The sequence below is a fragment of the Lepidothrix coronata genome, unplaced genomic scaffold, assembly GCF_001604755.1.
Source record: "Lepidothrix coronata isolate B3197 unplaced genomic scaffold, Lepidothrix_coronata-1.0 Scaffold124, whole genome shotgun sequence".
Taxonomy (NCBI): Eukaryota; Metazoa; Chordata; class Aves; order Passeriformes; family Pipridae; genus Lepidothrix; species Lepidothrix coronata.
In genome coordinates this window covers 3,486,128-3,507,162 of record NW_016690304.1, presented here as the reverse complement: position 1 = coordinate 3,507,162, position 21,035 = coordinate 3,486,128, and the positions used below count along the sequence as shown (strand labels likewise).

At 40.2% G+C, this 21,035-nt stretch overlaps 1 long non-coding RNA gene across 5 annotated transcripts in view; it reads left to right on the top strand.

Annotated features, from left to right (window-relative positions):
• LOC108502790 overlaps nt 1-21,035 on the top strand; it is a 370,315-nt gene that overhangs the window by 192,354 nt on the left and 156,926 nt on the right. For all 5 annotated transcript variants that reach the window (XR_001876621.1, XR_001876623.1, XR_001876622.1 and 2 more), the window contains 2 exons: nt 1,232-1,302; nt 17,431-17,620. This is a non-coding gene — a long non-coding RNA (uncharacterized LOC108502790). The remainder of the gene's footprint in view (nt 1-1,231; nt 1,303-17,430; nt 17,621-21,035) is intronic.

Here is a 21,035-nt window from a genome sequence, read left to right as displayed (position 1 = left end):
TGCAGCCCCCCACCCAGGTGCTGGGGGGGCCCCAGCCCCCAGCCCCCAGCAGGGCTCCTGGCTCTTCTCCCCTCTTGGCCTAAAACATGGCCACTTCTTCCACAACTGCATCATCATCCTTCTTTTCCAGTCTGGTGTGATATGTTTAAATTTTGCAGGGGTGCTGATTGGGTCAACACCAAGAGAGACACCACCCCCTCAGGGGTTACCATTTTTTTAACTCCAGGGGGAAAACCACTTTTTTTCCCCACCACACACATGCACTTCTTGGAGTGCTCCTATAGCTTGTTAAACACAGGAACTCCCTCTTCCCAGCGCCGTGTTCAGGATGCCTGGAATCTGCTGGTTTATGGCTAGCAGATTTCTGGCTTCCTGGGAGGGAAGAGTATTGATTTACATACCCAGTAAATATCTTGTAGGCAATTTTCCTTTCTAATCATTGTTCAATAAGCACAGCTGGACGCAAATAAATTGACATTATAGTTAAGGCCTCCTAACAGCTCCACTCACATTTCCTGGGGCCTTTCTGTAGCCTCTAGGATTTTTATAAAGATTTATTTCCCCTAAATATAATTACATTATAATCTAATTACTTTCTTACACTTCTTCTCATAATTAACTTTCCTATGTTTAAAACTTGAAGAAAGAAATGAGATAGAACACACTGCTTTATTAATCTGAGGAGTGTATCTTATATTTCTTAAAATAACTTCTGATTTTTGTTTTATTTCATTGGTCTGGTTGATATGATCTGTAAACATCTTCTCAGCCAGTGCCAAATTAAAATACTATGTACTTGATTTTTATTGTACATCAATAAAAACATAGGTGGTATGAATAGCAAGAAGGAACAGACACATGGTTTCATTCTATTTTAAATGGTAATGTGTTATATCTAATCTGCTAACGTGAAACAAATATTGATAGGCCTGAACTGGAAAAAATGCACACATTAAATTCAGTTTCTTGTGTTAGTTTGTAGACCAAGTATTTTCTTATCAATTTCCTTTATACTAATACAGAAGTTCTTGATTTCTACTTTTCTTTTTTTTTTTTTAATTCTGTTGTAATTTCATACAGAGATAGAACAATTTTGCACTGGGAGAACTACATGAAAATCTCTTTGGAATGGATATATTTTTATTTATTGTTCATCGGTATCTACTGAATAGTCTTAAAAAGCAAATTCCATGATAACAGTCCATGAGCTCTTCTGTTTGTCTTTCTACAGCTTTGTGGTTTTCCATTGGACCAACCAATGGACTTGCATGACTAGAAATTCAGGCAAGCAAATTCCATAAGGTAAGTGAAATGTTGACTGACACACATCTGCTTTTCATTCTTAGAAAGTGTATTTTCTTAAAATTTAATAACATTTTGAGGATCAAAGAACATGATAAAAATAAATTATCTGAATACCTAGGATAATTCTACAAATAGCAGTAGAGAGATCCCACTGTACTGGCTCCCACAATGTATGAAAATATTTTTTTAAATTTTGTTCTCACATATAGAGAGTGTTTCAAGGAAAAGTCAGAGGGGAATATATATCTTTTTTTATGCAGGTTGAACTTTTTAAAACAGAACTGAACTCAGTTTCAATGTTCTATATTCCGTACTGAAATTCTTCTAACATTTTTATATAAAATAGGGATTTGGGGGTTTATCTCCTGTTATTTTCATGATAGAAAACCTGTCACTTTATATGAGGAACCCACCCTATTGTTTCAGATAAATTCTCATGCCATTCAATGGAAAATAACAGTCCTCTGCTGCAATTCTTCACGTTTTCCCTCAGTGTGGCCACTGTGCAGAGCAGGAGCAGTTATATAGCTGCTTGAGCTGGGGTCATACTGGTCTGCAGGAGGAATTGGAAGCAGTTCCTGGTTTTACAGCAGTGGCACTAGGAAGCACCATTCTCCTTTTAGCACCCCCCCTCCGATATTTGACCTGATATCAACATGAACATTTTTCAGAAGAGGCAGCTTGAGACGTTTCAGCAAAAAGTGCTAGAATTAATTTTGCCAGTTTGGCAAGGGTGTTGGGAGAACATAACCTCGTGTATCCCCAGTGCTGTAGCTACGAAGCTGAGTTTTATAGCAGAGGAGATCCCAAGGAACGACACCGACTGTCCCTCTGCCGTCTGGCCCAGCCTGGTTGCAGCACATGGCCAGCAAAGGCATCAGGAGAGGGCAAGGTCGCCGTGCTCTGCCCTCCCCTGCACTGACTCAGCTGCTGCTCAGTGCTCTGAGCACTGCCAGGGCACTGAGGAAATGGAAGTGTGGTCCAGCAGTTCCCAGGGCAGCTCACATCTGGAGATATGCGGAGGTCAATAAAGCTCCCAGGGAGGCAAGAAGCTGGAATGCTTTATTGGATTTACAAGTTCATATTTAAAGGGTTTAGGATCTACATATTCAACAGGGGGTGGTAGCTATTACAATTTGTTACAAACAGGGGGTTTCAGGGGATGACATAAGGGAAAAACCTGACTTACACAATTCGGAGCTTTCACAGAGATGACATCAGGGGAAAATCCAAGCTACACTTCTTGGGGTCTTAGGAATTACCTCATGGGGAAAAACCCATCTTATCTTAGGGGTATTGCATGGGGGGAACAGGTAAAGAAGATATAAAAAGGGAGAGATAAAAAACAAAAGGTCTTCTGCACAGGTTTGATGAGATCAGGGCAGGGTTTCTCCAGGACAGGACATTCCAACCCCGTGACATCAATGGATCCTTGTCTGGATTCTAGATGGAGGCTTTTTCTCAGTCTCTGTCAGCCCAAGGCTTTTGTTTAAACCTAGCAGTTTTCTTTTTCTCATATCCAAATTTTGAAATCCAACAGAGATACACAAGGCACAGTTTCAATAATGAAAGAAAGGCTGACTGGGGTGGAGAGGGAGTTGCAGAGTCAATAAGAAGAGTCAAAAAGGGATAGTTTTCCCCACTTTAATCTCCCTGGTATGAATATTAGCTGTGGAAAAACTGAAAGGTCATTCAGGCCTGAATCTAGAGCATCTCTTTTTTGGATGAAGTGCCTTTCTTCTTGACTTTAGTAGAAGTGCATAGGACAAAACTGAGATCACATGTGAACTGGAATATAAACCCACTTTTCCTTTAGTATTTCAGACTCCTCAGCCCAAATCTTTTAAATGGAAAATACCTAAAAAGTCATTGTGGTGAAAAAAAATCAATTTCCAAAGTTTGTTTTACCACTAGTCATCGGGTATTTAAATCTTTGCCTTTTGTCAGAAAAACACCTTTGATAAAGGCCACCTTCCATATATATAGATTTTGCCTTTGGAGATGAAAGGGAGCCATCTGTGAGGTGTCTCTATTTCCTGCTGGGAGCATGCTCTATGCACTGGGCACCAGACTGGTGAGGACAGAGGTCACTGGGACCCTGAGGGTGGCAAGAACAAACCATGCCACCTCTCTGTCTCTCTTTCCCTGCTTATGTATTTTGCCTATTAAATCACATCTGTCACCTTTATCACCTCCTCGTTCTTTAAAGATGTACTTCTCTTTGCTGCTTTTTAAACATATCCTTTTGAAAACTTTCTTGCTCTATACCAGCTGTTTCCTTAAGATCTTTTGGCTTAGGATTTTGCCTTTGAGTCTATATATATATAGGCTGGATTTTTGTTGTTAGTATACCTACTGCTGGCTCTAGAAAATATTTTGATATGTAATGAGGCAAGACTTCCTTCACAAAATCTGTTTCTCTCTTTGCCAATAAGTATATTTGTCTATGAAGGCACTCATTCTAGTCTTTAAAACAGTTTCCACCAGTTTGCTTGGCTTTCTGCTCCATGTTTGCCCAGAACACCTTCAGTAACAGAGCAAATTTAAGCCAGAAGTTAAATACCACCATTGGTAGTTAAATCTTGAGTTTCTTTATGTTATAGGCAGTTCTCATGTGGTTCTGGTCGTTTGTTACTGATCATTTGTTCATTAGAAAACCTTTTTGGGTGTCTCTGTCATTAATTTTTATTTGAGATATTTTTATTTATTTTATTTGATATATTTGAGGCTCTCTTGTAGAGAGAGATTCCAGAATAGGAATCTTTCCAGTCTTCTCCCCCCCAAAATATGTGCAAGAAAAAAATAGAAACAAACCCATAAAAACAAAAAAATGAAAATCTGATCCAGTGCAGGGCTTCCAACAAAGCCAAGAGTTGCTTCCTCCTCTCTGAGTTTCCTGGCTGCCCATTAAATACTGATTCCTGCTAACGTATCCCAGTATGTTTATACTTTCCACTGAGCATAAGTGAAGTTTTCCCATCACCACGTTGTTCCACAGTTGAAATATAATAGTGATAGTATTTCATTTCAATGCTTCATTTCATTGCCCAGAATATCAATTCCGTGGGATCACATCTGAGTAAACTGTCCAGAGGGCTTGGCCAATTAGTTTTAAACTACTCTTTAACATATGATTCTATTTACTGTTTGGTACAGCTTACTCCATCTTTTATACATGCTTTGATTTTCTGGTTCCAGGGTCTCTGATTGTTTTCTTTCCACTAGGATGCCTAGTGCTTATTATGCCCACATTTGATATTCTCAGTTAAAAGTGTGCAGGGCAGCAAGTCAGGCAGGCAGTCAGGTTCCCTATCTTATTGCTTAGATGGCTGCAGGAAAACATGGATAAGTTGCTTTTATTTTTTTTTTCTCTGTACAACTGTTTCTTTTATGTAGAACTGTTGCTTTTCTTTGCTGTTTCCTATTTGATTGTCTCAAGCTTCCATCCTATCCTTTATATAAATTCTTTTAACTTCCCCAGTGAGCTTTTCTGCACCCATCAGCATTCTTCCACTTTCCCGTTTCAGCAACTTTACACAAACCTTGGCTGTGTTCCTGGGAGGTGAATTACCCAACACTGGAGCCTGCAACTTGTAACTGAGGTTCATGACCCAAGAGTGTATTTACCTCTTGTGAGGACGATTTCTTATGGACCTCATTTCCAGCTGGGGTTCAGGACCCTTGTAGCCAAAAGGGGCTGTTGGCCTTTAAGTGTTGGCTGCTGTGAAGGGTCTGTGTTGTGCTGACATGCACATAAGCCCCCCCAGGGAGCAGCTGGCTGATGCCTCTGTTGAGCAGTGCAGCATATTCTTCACCTTGTTGGATATTTTAACTTCCTGCTTGGGTGGGCTGCCTTTCTCAATCCATCCTGTCAGTGCTTGCTAATGGGCTGCCTCTTATTTCCTTGTTGGAGCTCAGACTGACCACAACAGCAAGCTTTTTTCCCACTATTTCTAGCAGTAGTTTTACAGGCTAAAAACGTGTATCTGCTAAATTCAGTTTCCAGAAAGCATTGCTAATCCTTATGGCAGAATCGGGACTGAAGGATCCCGGGCAGACCTCTCCACAAACACTGATGTGTTTAATATATTCTTGATATTCATTGTGTCTCCAGTAATTTGCCTTTTACCTAGAAAGGCACATCAGCAAGTGGCTCTCCTACGTTTACTCTTAAGTAAATTGTAGTGTTAAACAGGTTCTTTCTGAAACCCTCCTGGTTGCATAAGCCATGTGATTCTGGATACAACAATCTGATGAGGCAGAACAGTACTTGGGTGTGTTAAGTGGTGGTTATTGCTTGCATTTCAGTATATTTGTATTGAGGGTCACTCTCCTGGAAGTAACAAACATGGAAGAGGGATTAATTCGAGAGTCCCAAAGTCATTGTCTAGAACAGGAGGTTTGCAGCTATCAGACAGAAAGCATCAACTTTCTATTTTTGGAATTAGTAACTTTGGTCTTGATGAGCAATGATAAAATCATGCAGAACATAATTCATTAAAACACATTTCATTGGGATCATTGGTGAGGTTTGCCACCTGTGTGGCCTCGTGCTTGCCCAAGTGGATTGTAGGTCATAGAAATATGTCAGGAAACAGCTTACAGGGACACCTATTTGAATACTCAAGGTTGAACATCTGCCTCTCCTAATCTGTCACTGTCCCACTAAAAAAATAATTTCTGACATTCAGTCAACCAAAAATATCCCTGGAACAGCCCAGTGGTTGGTTCAGTAGGAGTTTGTGAGTGGAAAGAAACCAGTTCGATTTGCACGAAATACCTTTTGGTGATAAAACCTCACTTTTGTTGCTGGCTGGAACAGGTACAGACCTTCTCATGTTTCTCACTTTAATTTGGCATTGATGAGTTTTTGCAAACATGGCCTCTGTGTTTATACAGTCATTCTTTGCTTGTTTCTACCAGTCTGTCAAAGGCCACACTGGGGTTTTGTGTTTGCTTTTTTTGTGTGTGTGTGTTAAACATTGAGCAGCAAGCCAGGGCACATACAGTTGTATAAGTGTTTCTAAAATAATATCTGCTCAATATGCCTGGAAGTAGTACCCCTGTTCCCTCAGATATTTCAAGTCTGAGGGGAACACTTGGTTTGGATATACAAATCAGTCTTATTTCCTATTTCTGTTCTTTTGAATTTAACTTATGCTTTCTTTAGGCATTTCAGAACAGTGTCTGCTCTCACAGATGTTATAATTTGTAATTTAAATTGTGAATGTAGAATTTTTGTCTTATAAGAAATAATGAAAAGCATCAACCATTGTGTACAAAAAAGGCTGCACTGAGGCCCTGTAACATCTCCTATGAGTATTTCTTGGATTTTACCTTTGGTTTTCACTGCAGTAATTGCTCATTTTCAAATTGCAATACTTCATCTGTTTTAAATGGGTGTTAGAAATAGTTGCACTTTTCAACATGGCAAAAATAGCTTTAAAATTTTAGTGGTTGGATTTCATTGTTTGTTTCTAAATAGTCACAAATCTCCAGACGTTTAGAGTCAGATTTCAGGTATTATTTTTGCAAGCTAACAGTGAAAAATAATTTTTAAAAAGTCACCAAAAAGAAAAAAAAAAAGCCCAACAAACTTAAAATAGGTTTGTTTTCTCCCTATTTTTTTTCCACTCGTGGTTGGTCACAACCTTACAGGCAACATTCCCTGCCTTGTCACAGGTTGAGCACAGCACAAGCCTGGTTCCAGCGTGTGTAAATGAGCTGGGATTGCAGTTTAAAGGATGCTGCTGGTCATCAGAGATGAACACTGGCTAAAATGTGTCAGAAAGCTTGAACAAGCCTTCCCTCCTTTCACAGGGAAGTGTCTGTAACCCACCCTTTTAACAAGAACAATTCCTTCGCACGACAAGTCAAATGCAGCAATACAAATAAATCCAGCAGACAGCTTAAAAAAATGAAGTCCAACTAGATGAGTAGACAGGCAGTGTTCATGCTTTATTTGTCTTAACAGATTTGCAAAGCTAAGTCATGTGCAGCTGTTTGAAAATTTATGGAATTCATTTCTAAAGCAAACCACTTGGATGATAGACACGGCTGGGATTTTGGTTGTGTCTGTGCCAGGAAAGCCTTTGCTTTTGTGCTGCAAACACTCTTTAATAACAGGTCTTGCATTCAGCCCTTTGGCTTCTGGAAGCAAATTAGTCCTGTCTTGACATCCAGCTGACTGTGATGCAACCTCATGGTTTTAGCTTTGAGCTTGTAGTTGCTATCCCTTGCTATCCCTTCCTTCCCAAGTGTCCAGCCAGGCTGGCAGTGGGACTGCACAGCTGAAGCAGATCTGTTACTGCAGCACAGTGCTCCCCAACTGCACCTCTGCTGCCTTACCCGGCCCACCTGCTCCATAACACCATTGACTTTGATGTCCTTTTAAAATGTACTTGAACTTCTGATAGATTTCCAAATCTTTCCAATTGACGACCTCCTTACAAATATCCATTTCATGGAACGTGAGCCAACATTTCCATAATCATGTTTGGCTGTTCACACAGCCATAATGTGTGAATATAATGAGGAAAACTGATTGTGCTAAAGCACAAGCGTTAATTGGAAGCAAATGCCAAAAAGATGTTTTCATAATGGATGCATCGATATTTAAGTAGTTTCCTATCATTTTAATATCAAAAATGTGTTGAGATCTGCCAACTCACTTGGTAGTCTCGGATAATACCAGGGAAGCCGTGCATAATCAATGGCTTTAAGCAGCACAGTTACTCAGCACACTTCTTGGGGTCTGTGTGTTTTAGCAGCAATTACTCGCTGCCTTTCACAGCCTTGGCAGCAAGTGTCAGAGCAACTGCAGTTTTTGTCCAGAGCAAGTGCTGTCCTGTAATTCCAAGGGACACTTGAGGACACCACTCACCATAACAGAATGAGGATCTGCAACATTTTACTGGGCCCTGGCAGTGGACCCACTTACAGCCCAGCTCAATAAGATCTGCCTGCCCTGTAGGATCGCTGTGGAGAGTGGGATGTGTATTTAGTGTTTTCAGCATTGACATAATAGAAGCTGGAGATGGGCTTTGCAGCATGGGAATTTTGCTGGTTTGGTTGCAGTGCCCTAGATGCACGTTGTGCCATGGCACAGCAGTGTCTGAAGCAAAAATTGCAGCAAAGCAGGGCTGTAAGAGCCACTTGGATCTGCACACTGCAGTTCTGAAGTGGTTAAAAATGAAACACTAGCTAGTTGCAAAGCAGAGCTGCTGAGAATCCATTCAAGATTCTGTAAGTAATACAGTTCATATCTCATGGCAAGTCATGTGCAGTTCCATCAATCAATGTTTCATTTTCCATTATACTGTTGGCATGACAAAGCAAGGAAGTGTTGCCAGAGTTAATACTCCAGCTCTCTTATCTGTGTCTAGAAACCAGTTCATATTGGCCATGGGAGTGTTTTAGATAGTATTTCCATCTTGTGTTGCTGTCCAGTCCTGATTCCTTGGCAGACTGCCATATCTTATATATTTTGCTCCTGAAGGTTTTTTGCTTTCTCTCAAGGCTGTGCACAGTTTGTCTTCCGTGCTTTTTAAGTGGAAAATACTTTGTTATTCCAGAGAGTTTGAGGATACTTTTTGTCTCACATTTCCCTGTATTATTGTTTAATTTTCCTTTCTTGTGAAAGGAGCTCTGGCTTGGAGAGTTTCCAGAATCTGTGGCTGCCATTTAATTTCTGTATTGTCTTTCCTGTTGTTGGAAGGTTTAAAGGGTATTTGTTGTGAGGGAGAAAAAAGGAATGAAGGAAAACTGATCTTAGTTGGGGAAGGGTTTCTCTGTAAGAGTTCAAGGAAATAAATTATTCTCTGTTCCAGCATCCCATCAGGTCTTAATTGACATTGCAGGTAAATGTATGTCATGCTAAGGAAGCCTCATCATGCTCCTCTTTAAAAAGAAGTTTGAAACTCCTGATATTATTAGGCTGCAATGCAGATTATTTTTCAATAAAAATAACTGCTGCCAGTGATGAAAATTAGATGTATAAAATATGTCCACAGTCAGTGTTTTCAACCTGTAGCTTATACATAAGTCTAATGTGCAGTTATCTAAGAGAAAACCTGGTGGCTAAATCCAAAAATGGTCGGAAAATGCCTTAAGGTATAGAACTGTGTTTGGATTTCCAAATAGTTCAAATGAGGTCTTTCACTGAGACCTTCTAGAAGAAAAAAACAGTCAAAGGATAAAAAGAAGACATGACTTGTAGGCTGATAAAAGGTATAAAACAAAAAATGGAATAAATAGTTAGTTTTCACTGTGGAGGGAGACCACAAGCATTTGCCAGCGAAATCTCATCACCTATTCTTAAATAATCTCAGGAAAGTGTAATAGGAGAGAGGAAGCATTTGCTGAATATAGGACATTATTTGTGGTAGTAAAAATTGAAGTGGCTGTGAAAAGGTGTACTGGGATCTCAAAATAAAGAGTGATTAAGGGATCTGATGATATATGAAACCCAGTGTTGATAATGCAAATCACTGTACATTAGAGAAACCAGTCCTAATCTGTACCTGTAACACGAAGGGCACTGAACTGGTGGTTATTCTGAGCTGTTTTGGATAATTCTGGGACTGTATCAGTCTGGTGCTCTGTGTCTTCATCTGGGCTGTTAGATACAGTCCTGCCGTCTCTCCCCTCTCAAAAAGATAAATGAGGAACCACACAAGGCTTATTGCATTTTTGAAGCTGTTCCATACAAGGAATGACAAAGTAGACAAGAAGTCTTCATCTTGGGGGAGAGATAACTGAAGTGGTATGAAATAGTGAGCCTTTAAAATAATAATAAGAAAATAAATGGTGAGTAGGGAAGGATTAGTAAATGTTTCTCCCAGAGGGGATAATATTTGGAAGTGGATTTTAAAACCAAAAAGCAATGGTCTTTTTTTTCCCCAGACCCATAATTAATTTGACTTGCTGCTCAAAAACGTTGTGGATACCAAAAATATAGGTGGATTAAACACAGTATTACAAAGGCAAGTTCATGAAAGAAAATGCTGTAAGAGGCTGTAAAAAATAAAGATACCATGTCTGGCTCAGGTAGTTTGAAGGGTTTGCTAGAGTAAAGATGAAATAAGCTTGCAGTGGTTTTATATTCTTCTCCTAAACCATTGTCAGAGATCGTGTGCTGTGTTCCATGGACCTTTGGTCTGACCAAGACAGCAGAGCCATGTCATCAGTAAAACATCAATACAATACAGCAGTGGCTGAAAAAACCAAACTCTACCACTGTATACAGGCTAAAATCAGAATTATATGTGTGCTGTAGCCATTTACATACCTGGAGTATTTGGCTGACGAGGAAAGCAATGATGTTCTGAACTGCCCTGACTCTTTTATGGCCATATTTCTCTTTTTTTATTTTGAGGTGTGAGATTATTGCACTCCCTTTATTTGAAGACCAGTGGCCTGTGAACCTGGTTACTGTTCAGGTTCCCCTGGAGACCTGGATTTAGAAGGCCTTCTGTATAGAACAACTGTACCCATTTCTGTCTTGCACCTAGTGAACTCTGGAAAGCGGGATGACCTGTGCTTGGCAGCCTGCACAGTATGGCTAAACAGTTGATGCTCTCACCCAGGCTCCTCTGCCTCTGTTAGGAGCTGTGCTGCTCTGGCAGAGGTACTTCTGTGTGTATTGGAAATGGAAAGATTATCCTTCTCCACAGAGCCCGTTTCAGTTTTGTGGAAGTACTTCAGTGATCTTGCTGCCATTGCTTGTGCTCTTTTCTTTCACAAACACTCCAGCAGATTGCAAGGCTCTGATTATCAGGACAGAGAGACTGATTTCCCTGGGAGGCAGTGAGGTATGCAAAGTGATGTGTTTCCATGGCCCCTGTTAGTGAGCAGATGGGCTGCTGCTTCTCATAATAATTGGACTACTTCAGTCAACTGTGGCTTCATTCCCGAGTATTAATCCGTCGACTTTGAGGCTGGAGCTCACAAAGAGATGGTTTACCATGACCAGGTAGTCTAGGCAAATGCAGCTATTGAGGTGTTGAGTGGATTTTTTTGTTTGTTCAGATCTTCCTGTTTGGACATCCAGTAGCCTCAAAGAGTCCAGCTGGAGCCCAAAACTCGAGCTCATCCTAATCATCTTGCAGGTGTCCTACACAGATGGAGATGTCATGGAAGTGCTTTTGAAGCACCCCTCCCTGTCTAACTGCCCTCATTTCTGTCTTCTCAATGTTCTGATGCAGTAGCTGGGCTCCTGCCAGCACAGCCAGCCAGAGAAATCTTGGGAAAGCCAGGAGAGAGCATTCTCTGTAACGGGGAGAGAACAAAGATCTAAGTTTTGAGCAAACGTTTCCTGTTTGTCTGGAAGTCTGTTATTGTGCCCCTCCCACCCAATGAAGAAAAAAATACACTCCAGTTTCTAAAATTTCTAAAGGACAAATGATTCAGCTATGAGCCACATATTGCTGCTGATGAAACTGTAACTATTAGACACTGATCTATCTTGAAAGGACTATGAAGAATTGTTACACTGCATTCAAAAATATCTTGACTAATAAATCAAGAGCTTAGATGACAGACAAGGGGCTGCCCTTCTACCTCTGCTTTAAAACACTTTGTAGTGCCTTCTGTATGTAATTTAGTGCTATTTTTTTTCCATGCCATCAGTCTATTAAACTCAGAAATAATCTCAAGTAGTTTGGGATTTCTTCCAAATCTATTTTTAGCACAAAAAATATTATCCAACCTGTTGGAACTATTTGTTTATGATCAAGTATTCCTTCTTCAGGAGTTTGCAAGAGACAAAGCTTCTGACATGGAATTTAGGGTAATATCAGAGGTGGATGTAGATGACCTTTTTCTGTGCTCCTTAAGAAGAGAGGAACAAGCTGGCATGAGAGAATCCTCAAAAAAAGCAGAAGACTGAAATCTACCATCTGAATTAGTCAGAAAAATGTCCTTAGTCCTTGCCTCCCACATCCCAGCTGCTCTGGGTATCATGTATTTACTCTTTGCTGTTGTGGCTTTTGTACAGACACTGAAATCTTCATGGAAAAAGAAAATTACACAGTTGTGTGCTGATGGAGACCCAGGAAAGAGGGAAAGTCCCCTTTTATACATAACTACTAATACAGTGTGGGACCGCACTAGCAGGTCTGATATCTACTCTGGGATAAAATGTCACAAACAGAGCATCACAGAACTGTAAAATAGAGAAGTGGAGGTGCTGGGACTCGAGTTGGTGGCACCCTCACCATGTGAACTGCTCAGCTGCTCACAGTTCTGAGACTGCTGTGTTTACAGAAACACTTTCCTCTTCTTGACTTCTGGAGGGAGACTTGTTAAGAACCTATTTACTCTTTACGGGACAGGAAAAAAGCTCTAGCAATTGTTCTGCTACACATGTTAAGTTGCAGTTATGCTGAATTCCAATGGAGAAATCAAATCATCAGCCTGTGTTTAAAATTCTGGTTCTACCTTGTATTGAATGTGTCTATTATATTACCCTTTCTTCTTGCTCTCACACACAGCAGGAGTTTTTTACAGTCCATTTCACTAAAGCATCCTGGAGAAAGCTGACCTCCTGACCTTATTTAAACTGTGCTCTTCAGTAATACTGCTCTCATTTCACTGGTAGATGAAATGAGCAGCAAGGGGCACACACAGCCCACATCCTTATGGAAGAATTAGGATTGTGCCATATCCCTGCATAGTCCTGGCGACTTCAGCTGATAAATGTACAATGACAGGATCCTTTTAGGAAGCTTTATTTTATACGTTCCCAAAAGATATTGCAGCCATATGAATTTACTGAGGAATCCTAAGAGAACAGCCACGATGTGAATGACTTCAGACAGCATCCTACCTCATGTCATAGCAGAGGAGGTTGTGCAAACACATCACTACCAGCACTGCTGGCACAACTGCAGTGGGTCACTTGACAAGAAATGCATTTTTGTCGTTCATCAGTCATTCAATTCCTTTAATGTAAATGTGAGCTCACTCCTAATTACAAATAGATGAATGAAATACAGAATATTGAAGAAAATGTTTCTCTCAGAGAAACAGGCTAATGGACTTGTAGTTTTCAGGAATACAGTGAACTTGTCCTGAAAGAGTTTCTTTTTGTTTGGGGGGGGTAGTCATGGGAGGAAAACTGGATACTCCAGAGCACAGTCTGATACACGGGTAGTGATGAACACAAACGTGGATGTTGGCTTGTGGTTATAACAGGATCTGATTTTTCTGGGCTTCCAATGCTCTGAATGTGTTTAGAAAGATTTTTATTTTTTAATTTTCCCCCAGACTTTAGAAAAAGTAGATGTGCTACTATTGTTTTTTTTCCTTTTCCCCTCTTTTCTGCCTTGTAATCTTCACTGCTATTTGATTTGGTTTTCTGCCTGGACAGAAAAATTAGAGTTTTCATCTAGACAGAAAAACTTCACTCTTTCAGAAGACAGTTATTTAAAGCAGAACGTTGGAACAACATTTATCAGTGTTATATGCACTACTCACCCAGTCTAGGTGCAGTCAAAACTCTCTTGTTCCTTACCTGTTACTTAGGACCGGAGTAAAATATGGTCTCTCTCAGTGAGTGTTTACATCCTGATTTAAAACACTGTTCACAGTAATGCTGCAAAATGCATCTTCCTGTACAGCTTTAGGCTGCTGCCACCATGCACAGACATGGCTGCAAAGGCTCCTGATTTAAATTCTCCCCACTCTATGTGAGCTGAGAACTGCTGCCTGGATGCATGGAAAACCTCATGGATACAGGGAATGCCATTCTGACTGAGCACTCTCTTATGGTTAACTCGTGCAGTACTTAAAGCACTGCCACCACAAGGTTATATTTTGGGTCTGGTTTATAGGATAGGCCTATTTTTTTGGAACATCCACTGTATGTGGAGGATTTTGTTTCAGGGAAGCTAAGGTGAGGTGGATGGATATAGCCAGATGAATCCCTCAGTTGAATTTTTATAATGTGGGATTTTTTTGTGTACTTGAAAACAAAACAACTGCCCTTAATTATTGTTTCCTTAACAAGCAAAGTGGTTTAGATGTACAGTGTATCAAAGCAGCTGTTGAGAAGGCTCTGATGTGTAATAGCACAAGAAGGCAGGATGGCAAATAAAACTTTCAATAGCATGAAAATTATTGTAGAGATAAGGGGAAAGAAGCTGAGAAGGGTGTTGGGAAACAGTGAATTGTAGTATCGTTGTTAAGAACAGAAAGCTGTATTTTCAGAGGAAAAATACTAAGGAGCTAGAGGAACTGAACATCTGAAGAATATTCTTCAAGAAAAGACATAATATCAGAGGGAAAGAGTTGCAGTTAATGGGGAAAAGCTGACTTTATTGGCATGTAGTGAAAAACTTGTTTGTGAGCTACACTGTGGATTGATTTACATCCTGTGCCACTTACTAAAGGCACTAGGGTTTCACAGGATGTAAATTAGACCAAATACTGTGTCCTGATTTACTGAGACAAATTAGTTTTGTTGGAGATTGGAAGTGTTTTACTGTCCTTGATGAGAACAGCCGTTGGAAAAAGGGGGGCGAGCCTCAAGCGAGGCTGGAGGTGATGTGAAGGTGCAAAGGGATGTTGAGTTAGCGGGACAGAAATACTGCAGTACAAAAGGTCAGTGTTGAGGGCCTTTTCCATGGCTGGATGAAGGCAAAAGAGGCATTCCTAAAGTCAGGAGTCACTGGAGTAGTAGCAGAAACATAAGAGATGGTTGCAATTTGCTGGCAGTTATTGGGAGCATTCAGGTATCTACTGAAAAGCTAGAGAAGAGTTTAGCTTCTTTTCTCTTTATATAGGTGTGTACTGAAGGCAAGCAGAAGGGTTAACTTGTTTAGGCCAAATCATCCCCTGCTGCAGATTTAATTGAGATCAGCAGAATGTCGCCGCTTCCAAGCGAGTTGTGCAGATTTACACCAGTGCGGGTTTGGGACTCAGCCTTTCATCTCTATATTTTTCTCAAATAAATAGTCCATAGTTAGACAACAGACTTGAAAGATAAGTCAGGAAAACACACCAGAATATTAATGCCCTTGTTGGAATGATTTGTATTTTGCCTCTCAGAGAAATTTGGGAGGAAAATGCAGCAAATGAAAAAAGTAATTACTATATTATTAAAAACACCAGCAAGCACCCTAAAACCTGCAGCTGGATTCCTACTAAAAATCAAAGATGCTGTGAAGCTGGATTTGAAGTTCTGAAAACTATTATGCAAAGAGAAGTGTAAATCTTAAGGCCAGTATAGGATGACAGTTTAGTCAATAGCAGGTGAAAAATCAAAATGAAAGTGCTGCGAACTTCACAGTGAGGCAAAATAATAATATACATTTATCTAGCACTTAACATTTCCAAATTGTATGACCATAAAATAATGCAGAAAGTTGCATTGATCTTGGATGCATGGAAAGGAAGAAAGGCCATACCATATTTCTAGAGCCTCTGCAGCTATGAACAAGCTGATGTTAAACTGGAGGTCTGCATTAGAGAGACACTGTGACTAAGGAATTATGGATAATTTAAAAAAGTAAGAAGAAATGAGTGCTTTCTATCTAGATTTAATAAAAAATAACATAGATTGAGCAGCCCTTGGAAAACAAAGTAATTGGTGTTTGAGACTGAAATGCCAGTTACCACTGGCATGTTTTGAGAGCATAAATTGGCAAACAACAGAATATGTCTTTCTGAACTAAAAATTAACTGTGCTCTTAAAAATTGTTTTAAAGACATTTAAGGAAATACACTGATGAGGAGCACCCATCATCCTGAGATACTCAGTGTGTGTTTGCCCACCAGCCCCTCCTGCCAGGGCCCCCCGTGCCCTGCTGGGGGGCACAGGGCAAGCAGGGACAGGCAAAAGTGGCCTTCTTCATCAGCATCCATGGAACAGCAGCTGAAGGCCCGGGGTCAAAATGCCCACTGCCTGCAGACTGTATTATGCCTCATGCTCATGTACAGACTGGACTGGGGGGGAAAAATCTGAACAAAATGGTGATGATCCATCCAAGTAATTAGAGATGTGACTGATCTCCCTGGGGCTAATTCTGTATATAAAGTTCAGTGTATGCCTAGAGGGTTTCCTGAATACCTTCAGAAAGTTCATTCACTCTTAAATTTGAGAAATAAATCAGGGTAAAAGCACAGTAATTGGCAGCTCTTGGGTTTGACTTGCTTTCTGACATTGCCAGTTGACTTCACTATGGGAAGGAGGGACGAAGGCAAGACCCAAGTTCTCAGAAAAGGGACTGTGTTCAGAGGGCTCTGTGGTGAATTTGTACATTTGCAGCCTCAGACAAATTTATTTTTGTAGTTGCCAAATGTGAGGGCTTTTCATAAGCGCCATCTGTGGAATGAAAGGCAATCCAGGCTAAAATGTGCACAGTTGCAAATATTAGAAAATATGGCTATTATAAAAAGTCATAAGAACTTTATGCAAATGTTCCATCTCCAGTGGAAGGGCCAGATTCCAATATCACGCATGATGCACAGGAACAGATTTTTCTTAGGTATGCTGGGATGCCCACACTGTGCCTGAGATTAGAATCTGTCCCAAAAATGGATTATTGGGATATGAAAGAGCCAATGATGAGGAAAATCAGATTTTACTGAGCTGGGTTTTTTTCCTCTCCCTTACTCTGTGAGAGTTGGCTTTCAGCATAGTTCTTGATCTTTGTAATTCATTAGGAAAATTGGCAATAAAAATAATGACAAAATGTAAGAACTAATTTTCCTCTTTAAGAAATTCACATCATCAAATTAGGACAGAGAAGTGATCTCTCTACACCCAGTTGCTCAGAGCAACTGGTAAATTTTGACTCCATGGAGCATTACCTGAAGCAAACAACAATGACTCCATTACCGAGGGATTCCTCTGGGGTGGTGTTATCAGGGACTGGTAGCAGCACAGTTCTGGTGGTGTGGAGGTTGCATGCAGGTTAATTTACTCTGCAAATCCTATTATCAGCAGATCTTCATTTATTTAAATCCCGAAATTATTATCTTTATTCCCCCCCCCATATCCAAATACTGTCTTTTGTTCTTGTCTCTTTGGGGAGGAGGTAAATGGGATTTGGATACAAGCCATAATTATTCTGGGAAAATCACCCTGCAGCATTGATTTATATGCAAAATTTTGCCTTGCAGCAGCTTGACAGCTACACAAGACTAAGAAGGCAAAGGCTACAGAGCAGAAGGCTCTTAAAAGCAAAGGCTTCTTAAGTGAAATATTGGTGGTCCTCACCTCTTGTCTTCAGTTCTCAGTGACCCAGGGTTAGCAAGAGAAGTCGGTACAGCTGTTCCATTCTCATCTCCAGAGTAACCCGGCACAGGCCAGGTAAGAAAATCTCCTTGGATAGGGGATGTTTGATTTTCTAACATGGGATGGTGAGGGGTGCAGTGAACCAAGCTCCCATTCACTGGCCAGGGGCAGAGCTGAAGGAGCCCTGAGTCAGAAAGCCCCTCATGACTCCTTCAACATTGAGCAGCAGCTGCAGCATGTTTCCATGGTTTTGGATTAAGAGATGTTTTCTTGGAACGCCGAGGGATGTCTGATGTTTTGAAGTTTAGAGTGTTCCTAATGACTTCCACAAAAATCACAATATCACTTGGTTCTGAAAATTAGGCCCCTGGTCCAAACGGCCATATAGGAAAGAAAGGACCAGACCCCTCAAAGTGTTTTGTTGGATCATTATGGTATGTTGTGACAAATAACTGATGCCCAGTTTTGCCTACCCAAGGCTGGAGCCAGGCTTCCTCTGAGGGCTGCCTGGAGCTGCAAACCACCAAGCTCCCTCTGGCAGCAGACTCCTCAGAGCAGCAATTAAGGAATCCTCCTGATGATGCTTTGCCATCATTGTGAACGCACTGTGAAAATCTTTTCAGCCAGAGTGACACCTTCTGAAGTCATGGGGCAATAAGGACTGGAGCAATCAGTGCTTCACTCATCCCATCCAATCACCAGGAGCAGGATCTTTTCCAGGAATAAGTTCCTCTTCTATGGCTTCTGCCTTCTCTGTGGCCCTGATTTACCTTTTATCTTCTGAGCAGCAGAGCCTGGTTTTCTCCGCACCAGCAGGGAGCATCCAGGTGGTTCTTCCTCCTCTCTCTTCATCCAGGCAAATTTCTACCAAAGAAACAAACAAAACATAATTACAAAAGCTTGGAGCTTCATTAAAAGCATCTCAGATTTTAGTAACCCAAGTATTGGCCTGCTATTTTTCAAGCTTTTTTTCTAGATGACAGTGATAGTTGAGTGTCACATCATTACAGCAATTGGTTTATTTTTAACCAGAAAAAAAAAAATTGTCTTTATTTTATACTTGAAAATTTGTACAACTTTTTTTAAATCTTCCAATAATTCAGCTGAGGGATGTATGTGCAGTACTAAATTGCTAGGTAGAAGAGTTTATAATAGGAAACAGTAGACCAGCCTGTTTTTATCTAGGGAAAAAAGTACTCTCTTTGACTTTAAAAGAAAAAAAATTAAATAACACAAAGTAAATCTGGAGGGGAAAAAATCCTGCTGAAATCAAACTCTTATTGATTGGCCAAACAGCAAAGTGCACTCTCATATCTGTCAAAAAATAATTTCAGGCTAACACAAATTTATTGAAAACATCTGCTCCTCTAATTAGCATACTAGGTCTTTATCATCCTTACTTGTTTGAAATTCCAGACTGCTTCATTACAACAGGAGGTATTGTGATGCAGAAAAGTTCAACTTGGATGAAAAAGCAGCTATCACTATTGATTTTTAAAAAATAAAATATTAAATCTGAATATATTTCTGTGTTTTATAATAACAATAAAAATATTGAAACAATAAAAATTAGAAGTATTATTAGGTCATATATGTCAGGAACAACACAAAGTACAAATCTACAACAGAAGTTTCATCTAAGAATAAAATTTCATCTAATAATAAAATTTCCTCTAATAATAAAATTTCAAACTCTTTTCTAGTTGTAAATATTTGAAAAGTATCTACTAGCCCCTCCAATTCTTCTTTTAATTGGGCATTTTGGAAAATGTTCTGTTTGATTCTCAGAGTGTTTTTTACACTGCCTGTGAAATACAAATCCCAGAGCCCAGCCTGTTAACCAGTAGCCTCTGTTTCCTGTGAAATCCTGCCGTGGTGATAAACACATCTCTGGGTGAACTGTCACTGTGAACAGAGCAGGGCCATGGGACACCACGACGAGAGTGTAGTCAGCTCAATCCCTTCTATTTTGTCCTGCATATTATTCTTCTGGATTGTGTCAAGCTCTAGACTCTGGCTTTTAGCATTTCAGCTACTGGCTGATCTAGAACATTGCCAAATATGGATACTTTTGACTAAAGGTGGAAGCAACTTTGCAAACAGAATTATGAAATTGTGCCATTTAGGGCTGCACAGCCCTGTCTCAGGGGGGACAATGAGGAATGTAAGAACGGCTACACAGGGGAGAAAAATGTGTCTCTGCTCAACCCAAACCTTGGCCAGCATCTCAAAATACCTCGCTGTGGACAAAGTGAGCTGAGCCAGGGAGCTGCTGAGATCTGTATCATCTCCTCTGATGACTGAGTTTATTTCTGTAGGCAGGTCATGTAACTGCCTGGATCAAACTCTCCTTTGTTGTAAACCCATGACACTTCATGTGTTTCATTGTACGTCTGTCAGCTGAGGAATTTACCCAAATTCTGCCTCTGGAATGTGTCAAGCTGGTGCATGAACTCAGAATTATCCCTCCAATATTATAGGTTCACAAGACATTTTGGACTTCGGAAATTAAAACCTGCTACCAGGCTGATAAAAACGACTCCTTGACTCCCACGCTACCGCTTTTAAGAATAATGCCAATTTAATATTGAGTAGAGATATGTCGCTCTGACCCTAAATGAGTACAAATGAGAAAAACATTATTACTAGTAAGCACGAAGATATGTTCCACCATTGTTAACAGAAAGACAAGACTGGCTACATTTATGACTGTTTCCTTTCACAGCCCTGTCAGGGATATAATTTCAAAAACTTTCAATATGCTAGGTGTTCTGTTGTGGGTTTTTTTTCTCTTTCTCTAGGCTTGCACAGATTTTAGACTACTTTACCTAAAAGAAAAATTTATTCAAGGTGAAATATTCCTTTAGATTGAGTCACATCTAGTCTAGTAGGAAAATTTGTGCTTAATGGCTTCTCTTGTTATTATCAGTTCTTTCTGAACAATGGGAACTTTTTTTTTTACTTTTTCAGTAATTTTCTTTATTGAGAGTTATGTTATTTTAAATTATTGTTCTGTCACTTGGGGGAAGGGTTGTCAGTAAAAGAGAGACAATCTATGGGTGTCTCAAACTCACCTTTGCTGGGGCTATGGGTGACACTGCACAACTCTGAATGTTCTTGAACTGTTGCTGTTGGGTTGGTAATCAGGGTAGATACAAGGCTCTTCTGGGGCAAGAGAAATTTATTTCATCACCTTTTCCAGAAGTTACTGCTTTTGGGAGTGGAGCCTGGGGGATGGTGGAGCCAGAAGCCTGCTTTATTCTTTGTTGATGGTATCAAATTTTAAAACAGTCACATCTGAGCATAAAAAAATACCCCGTGATCAGTATATTACTGCAGTTCTTGGACAGTGTAACTGGTAGTGGAGGCACACTGCTAGGATGTCTCTAAAGCATACCCCCTGTGACATGCAGATAAATCCCACGGCGTGGGAAAGCTGAAGGAAAGTGTCAGACTGCATTTATTTTAACTTTTTCTTCTGTGCAATTCA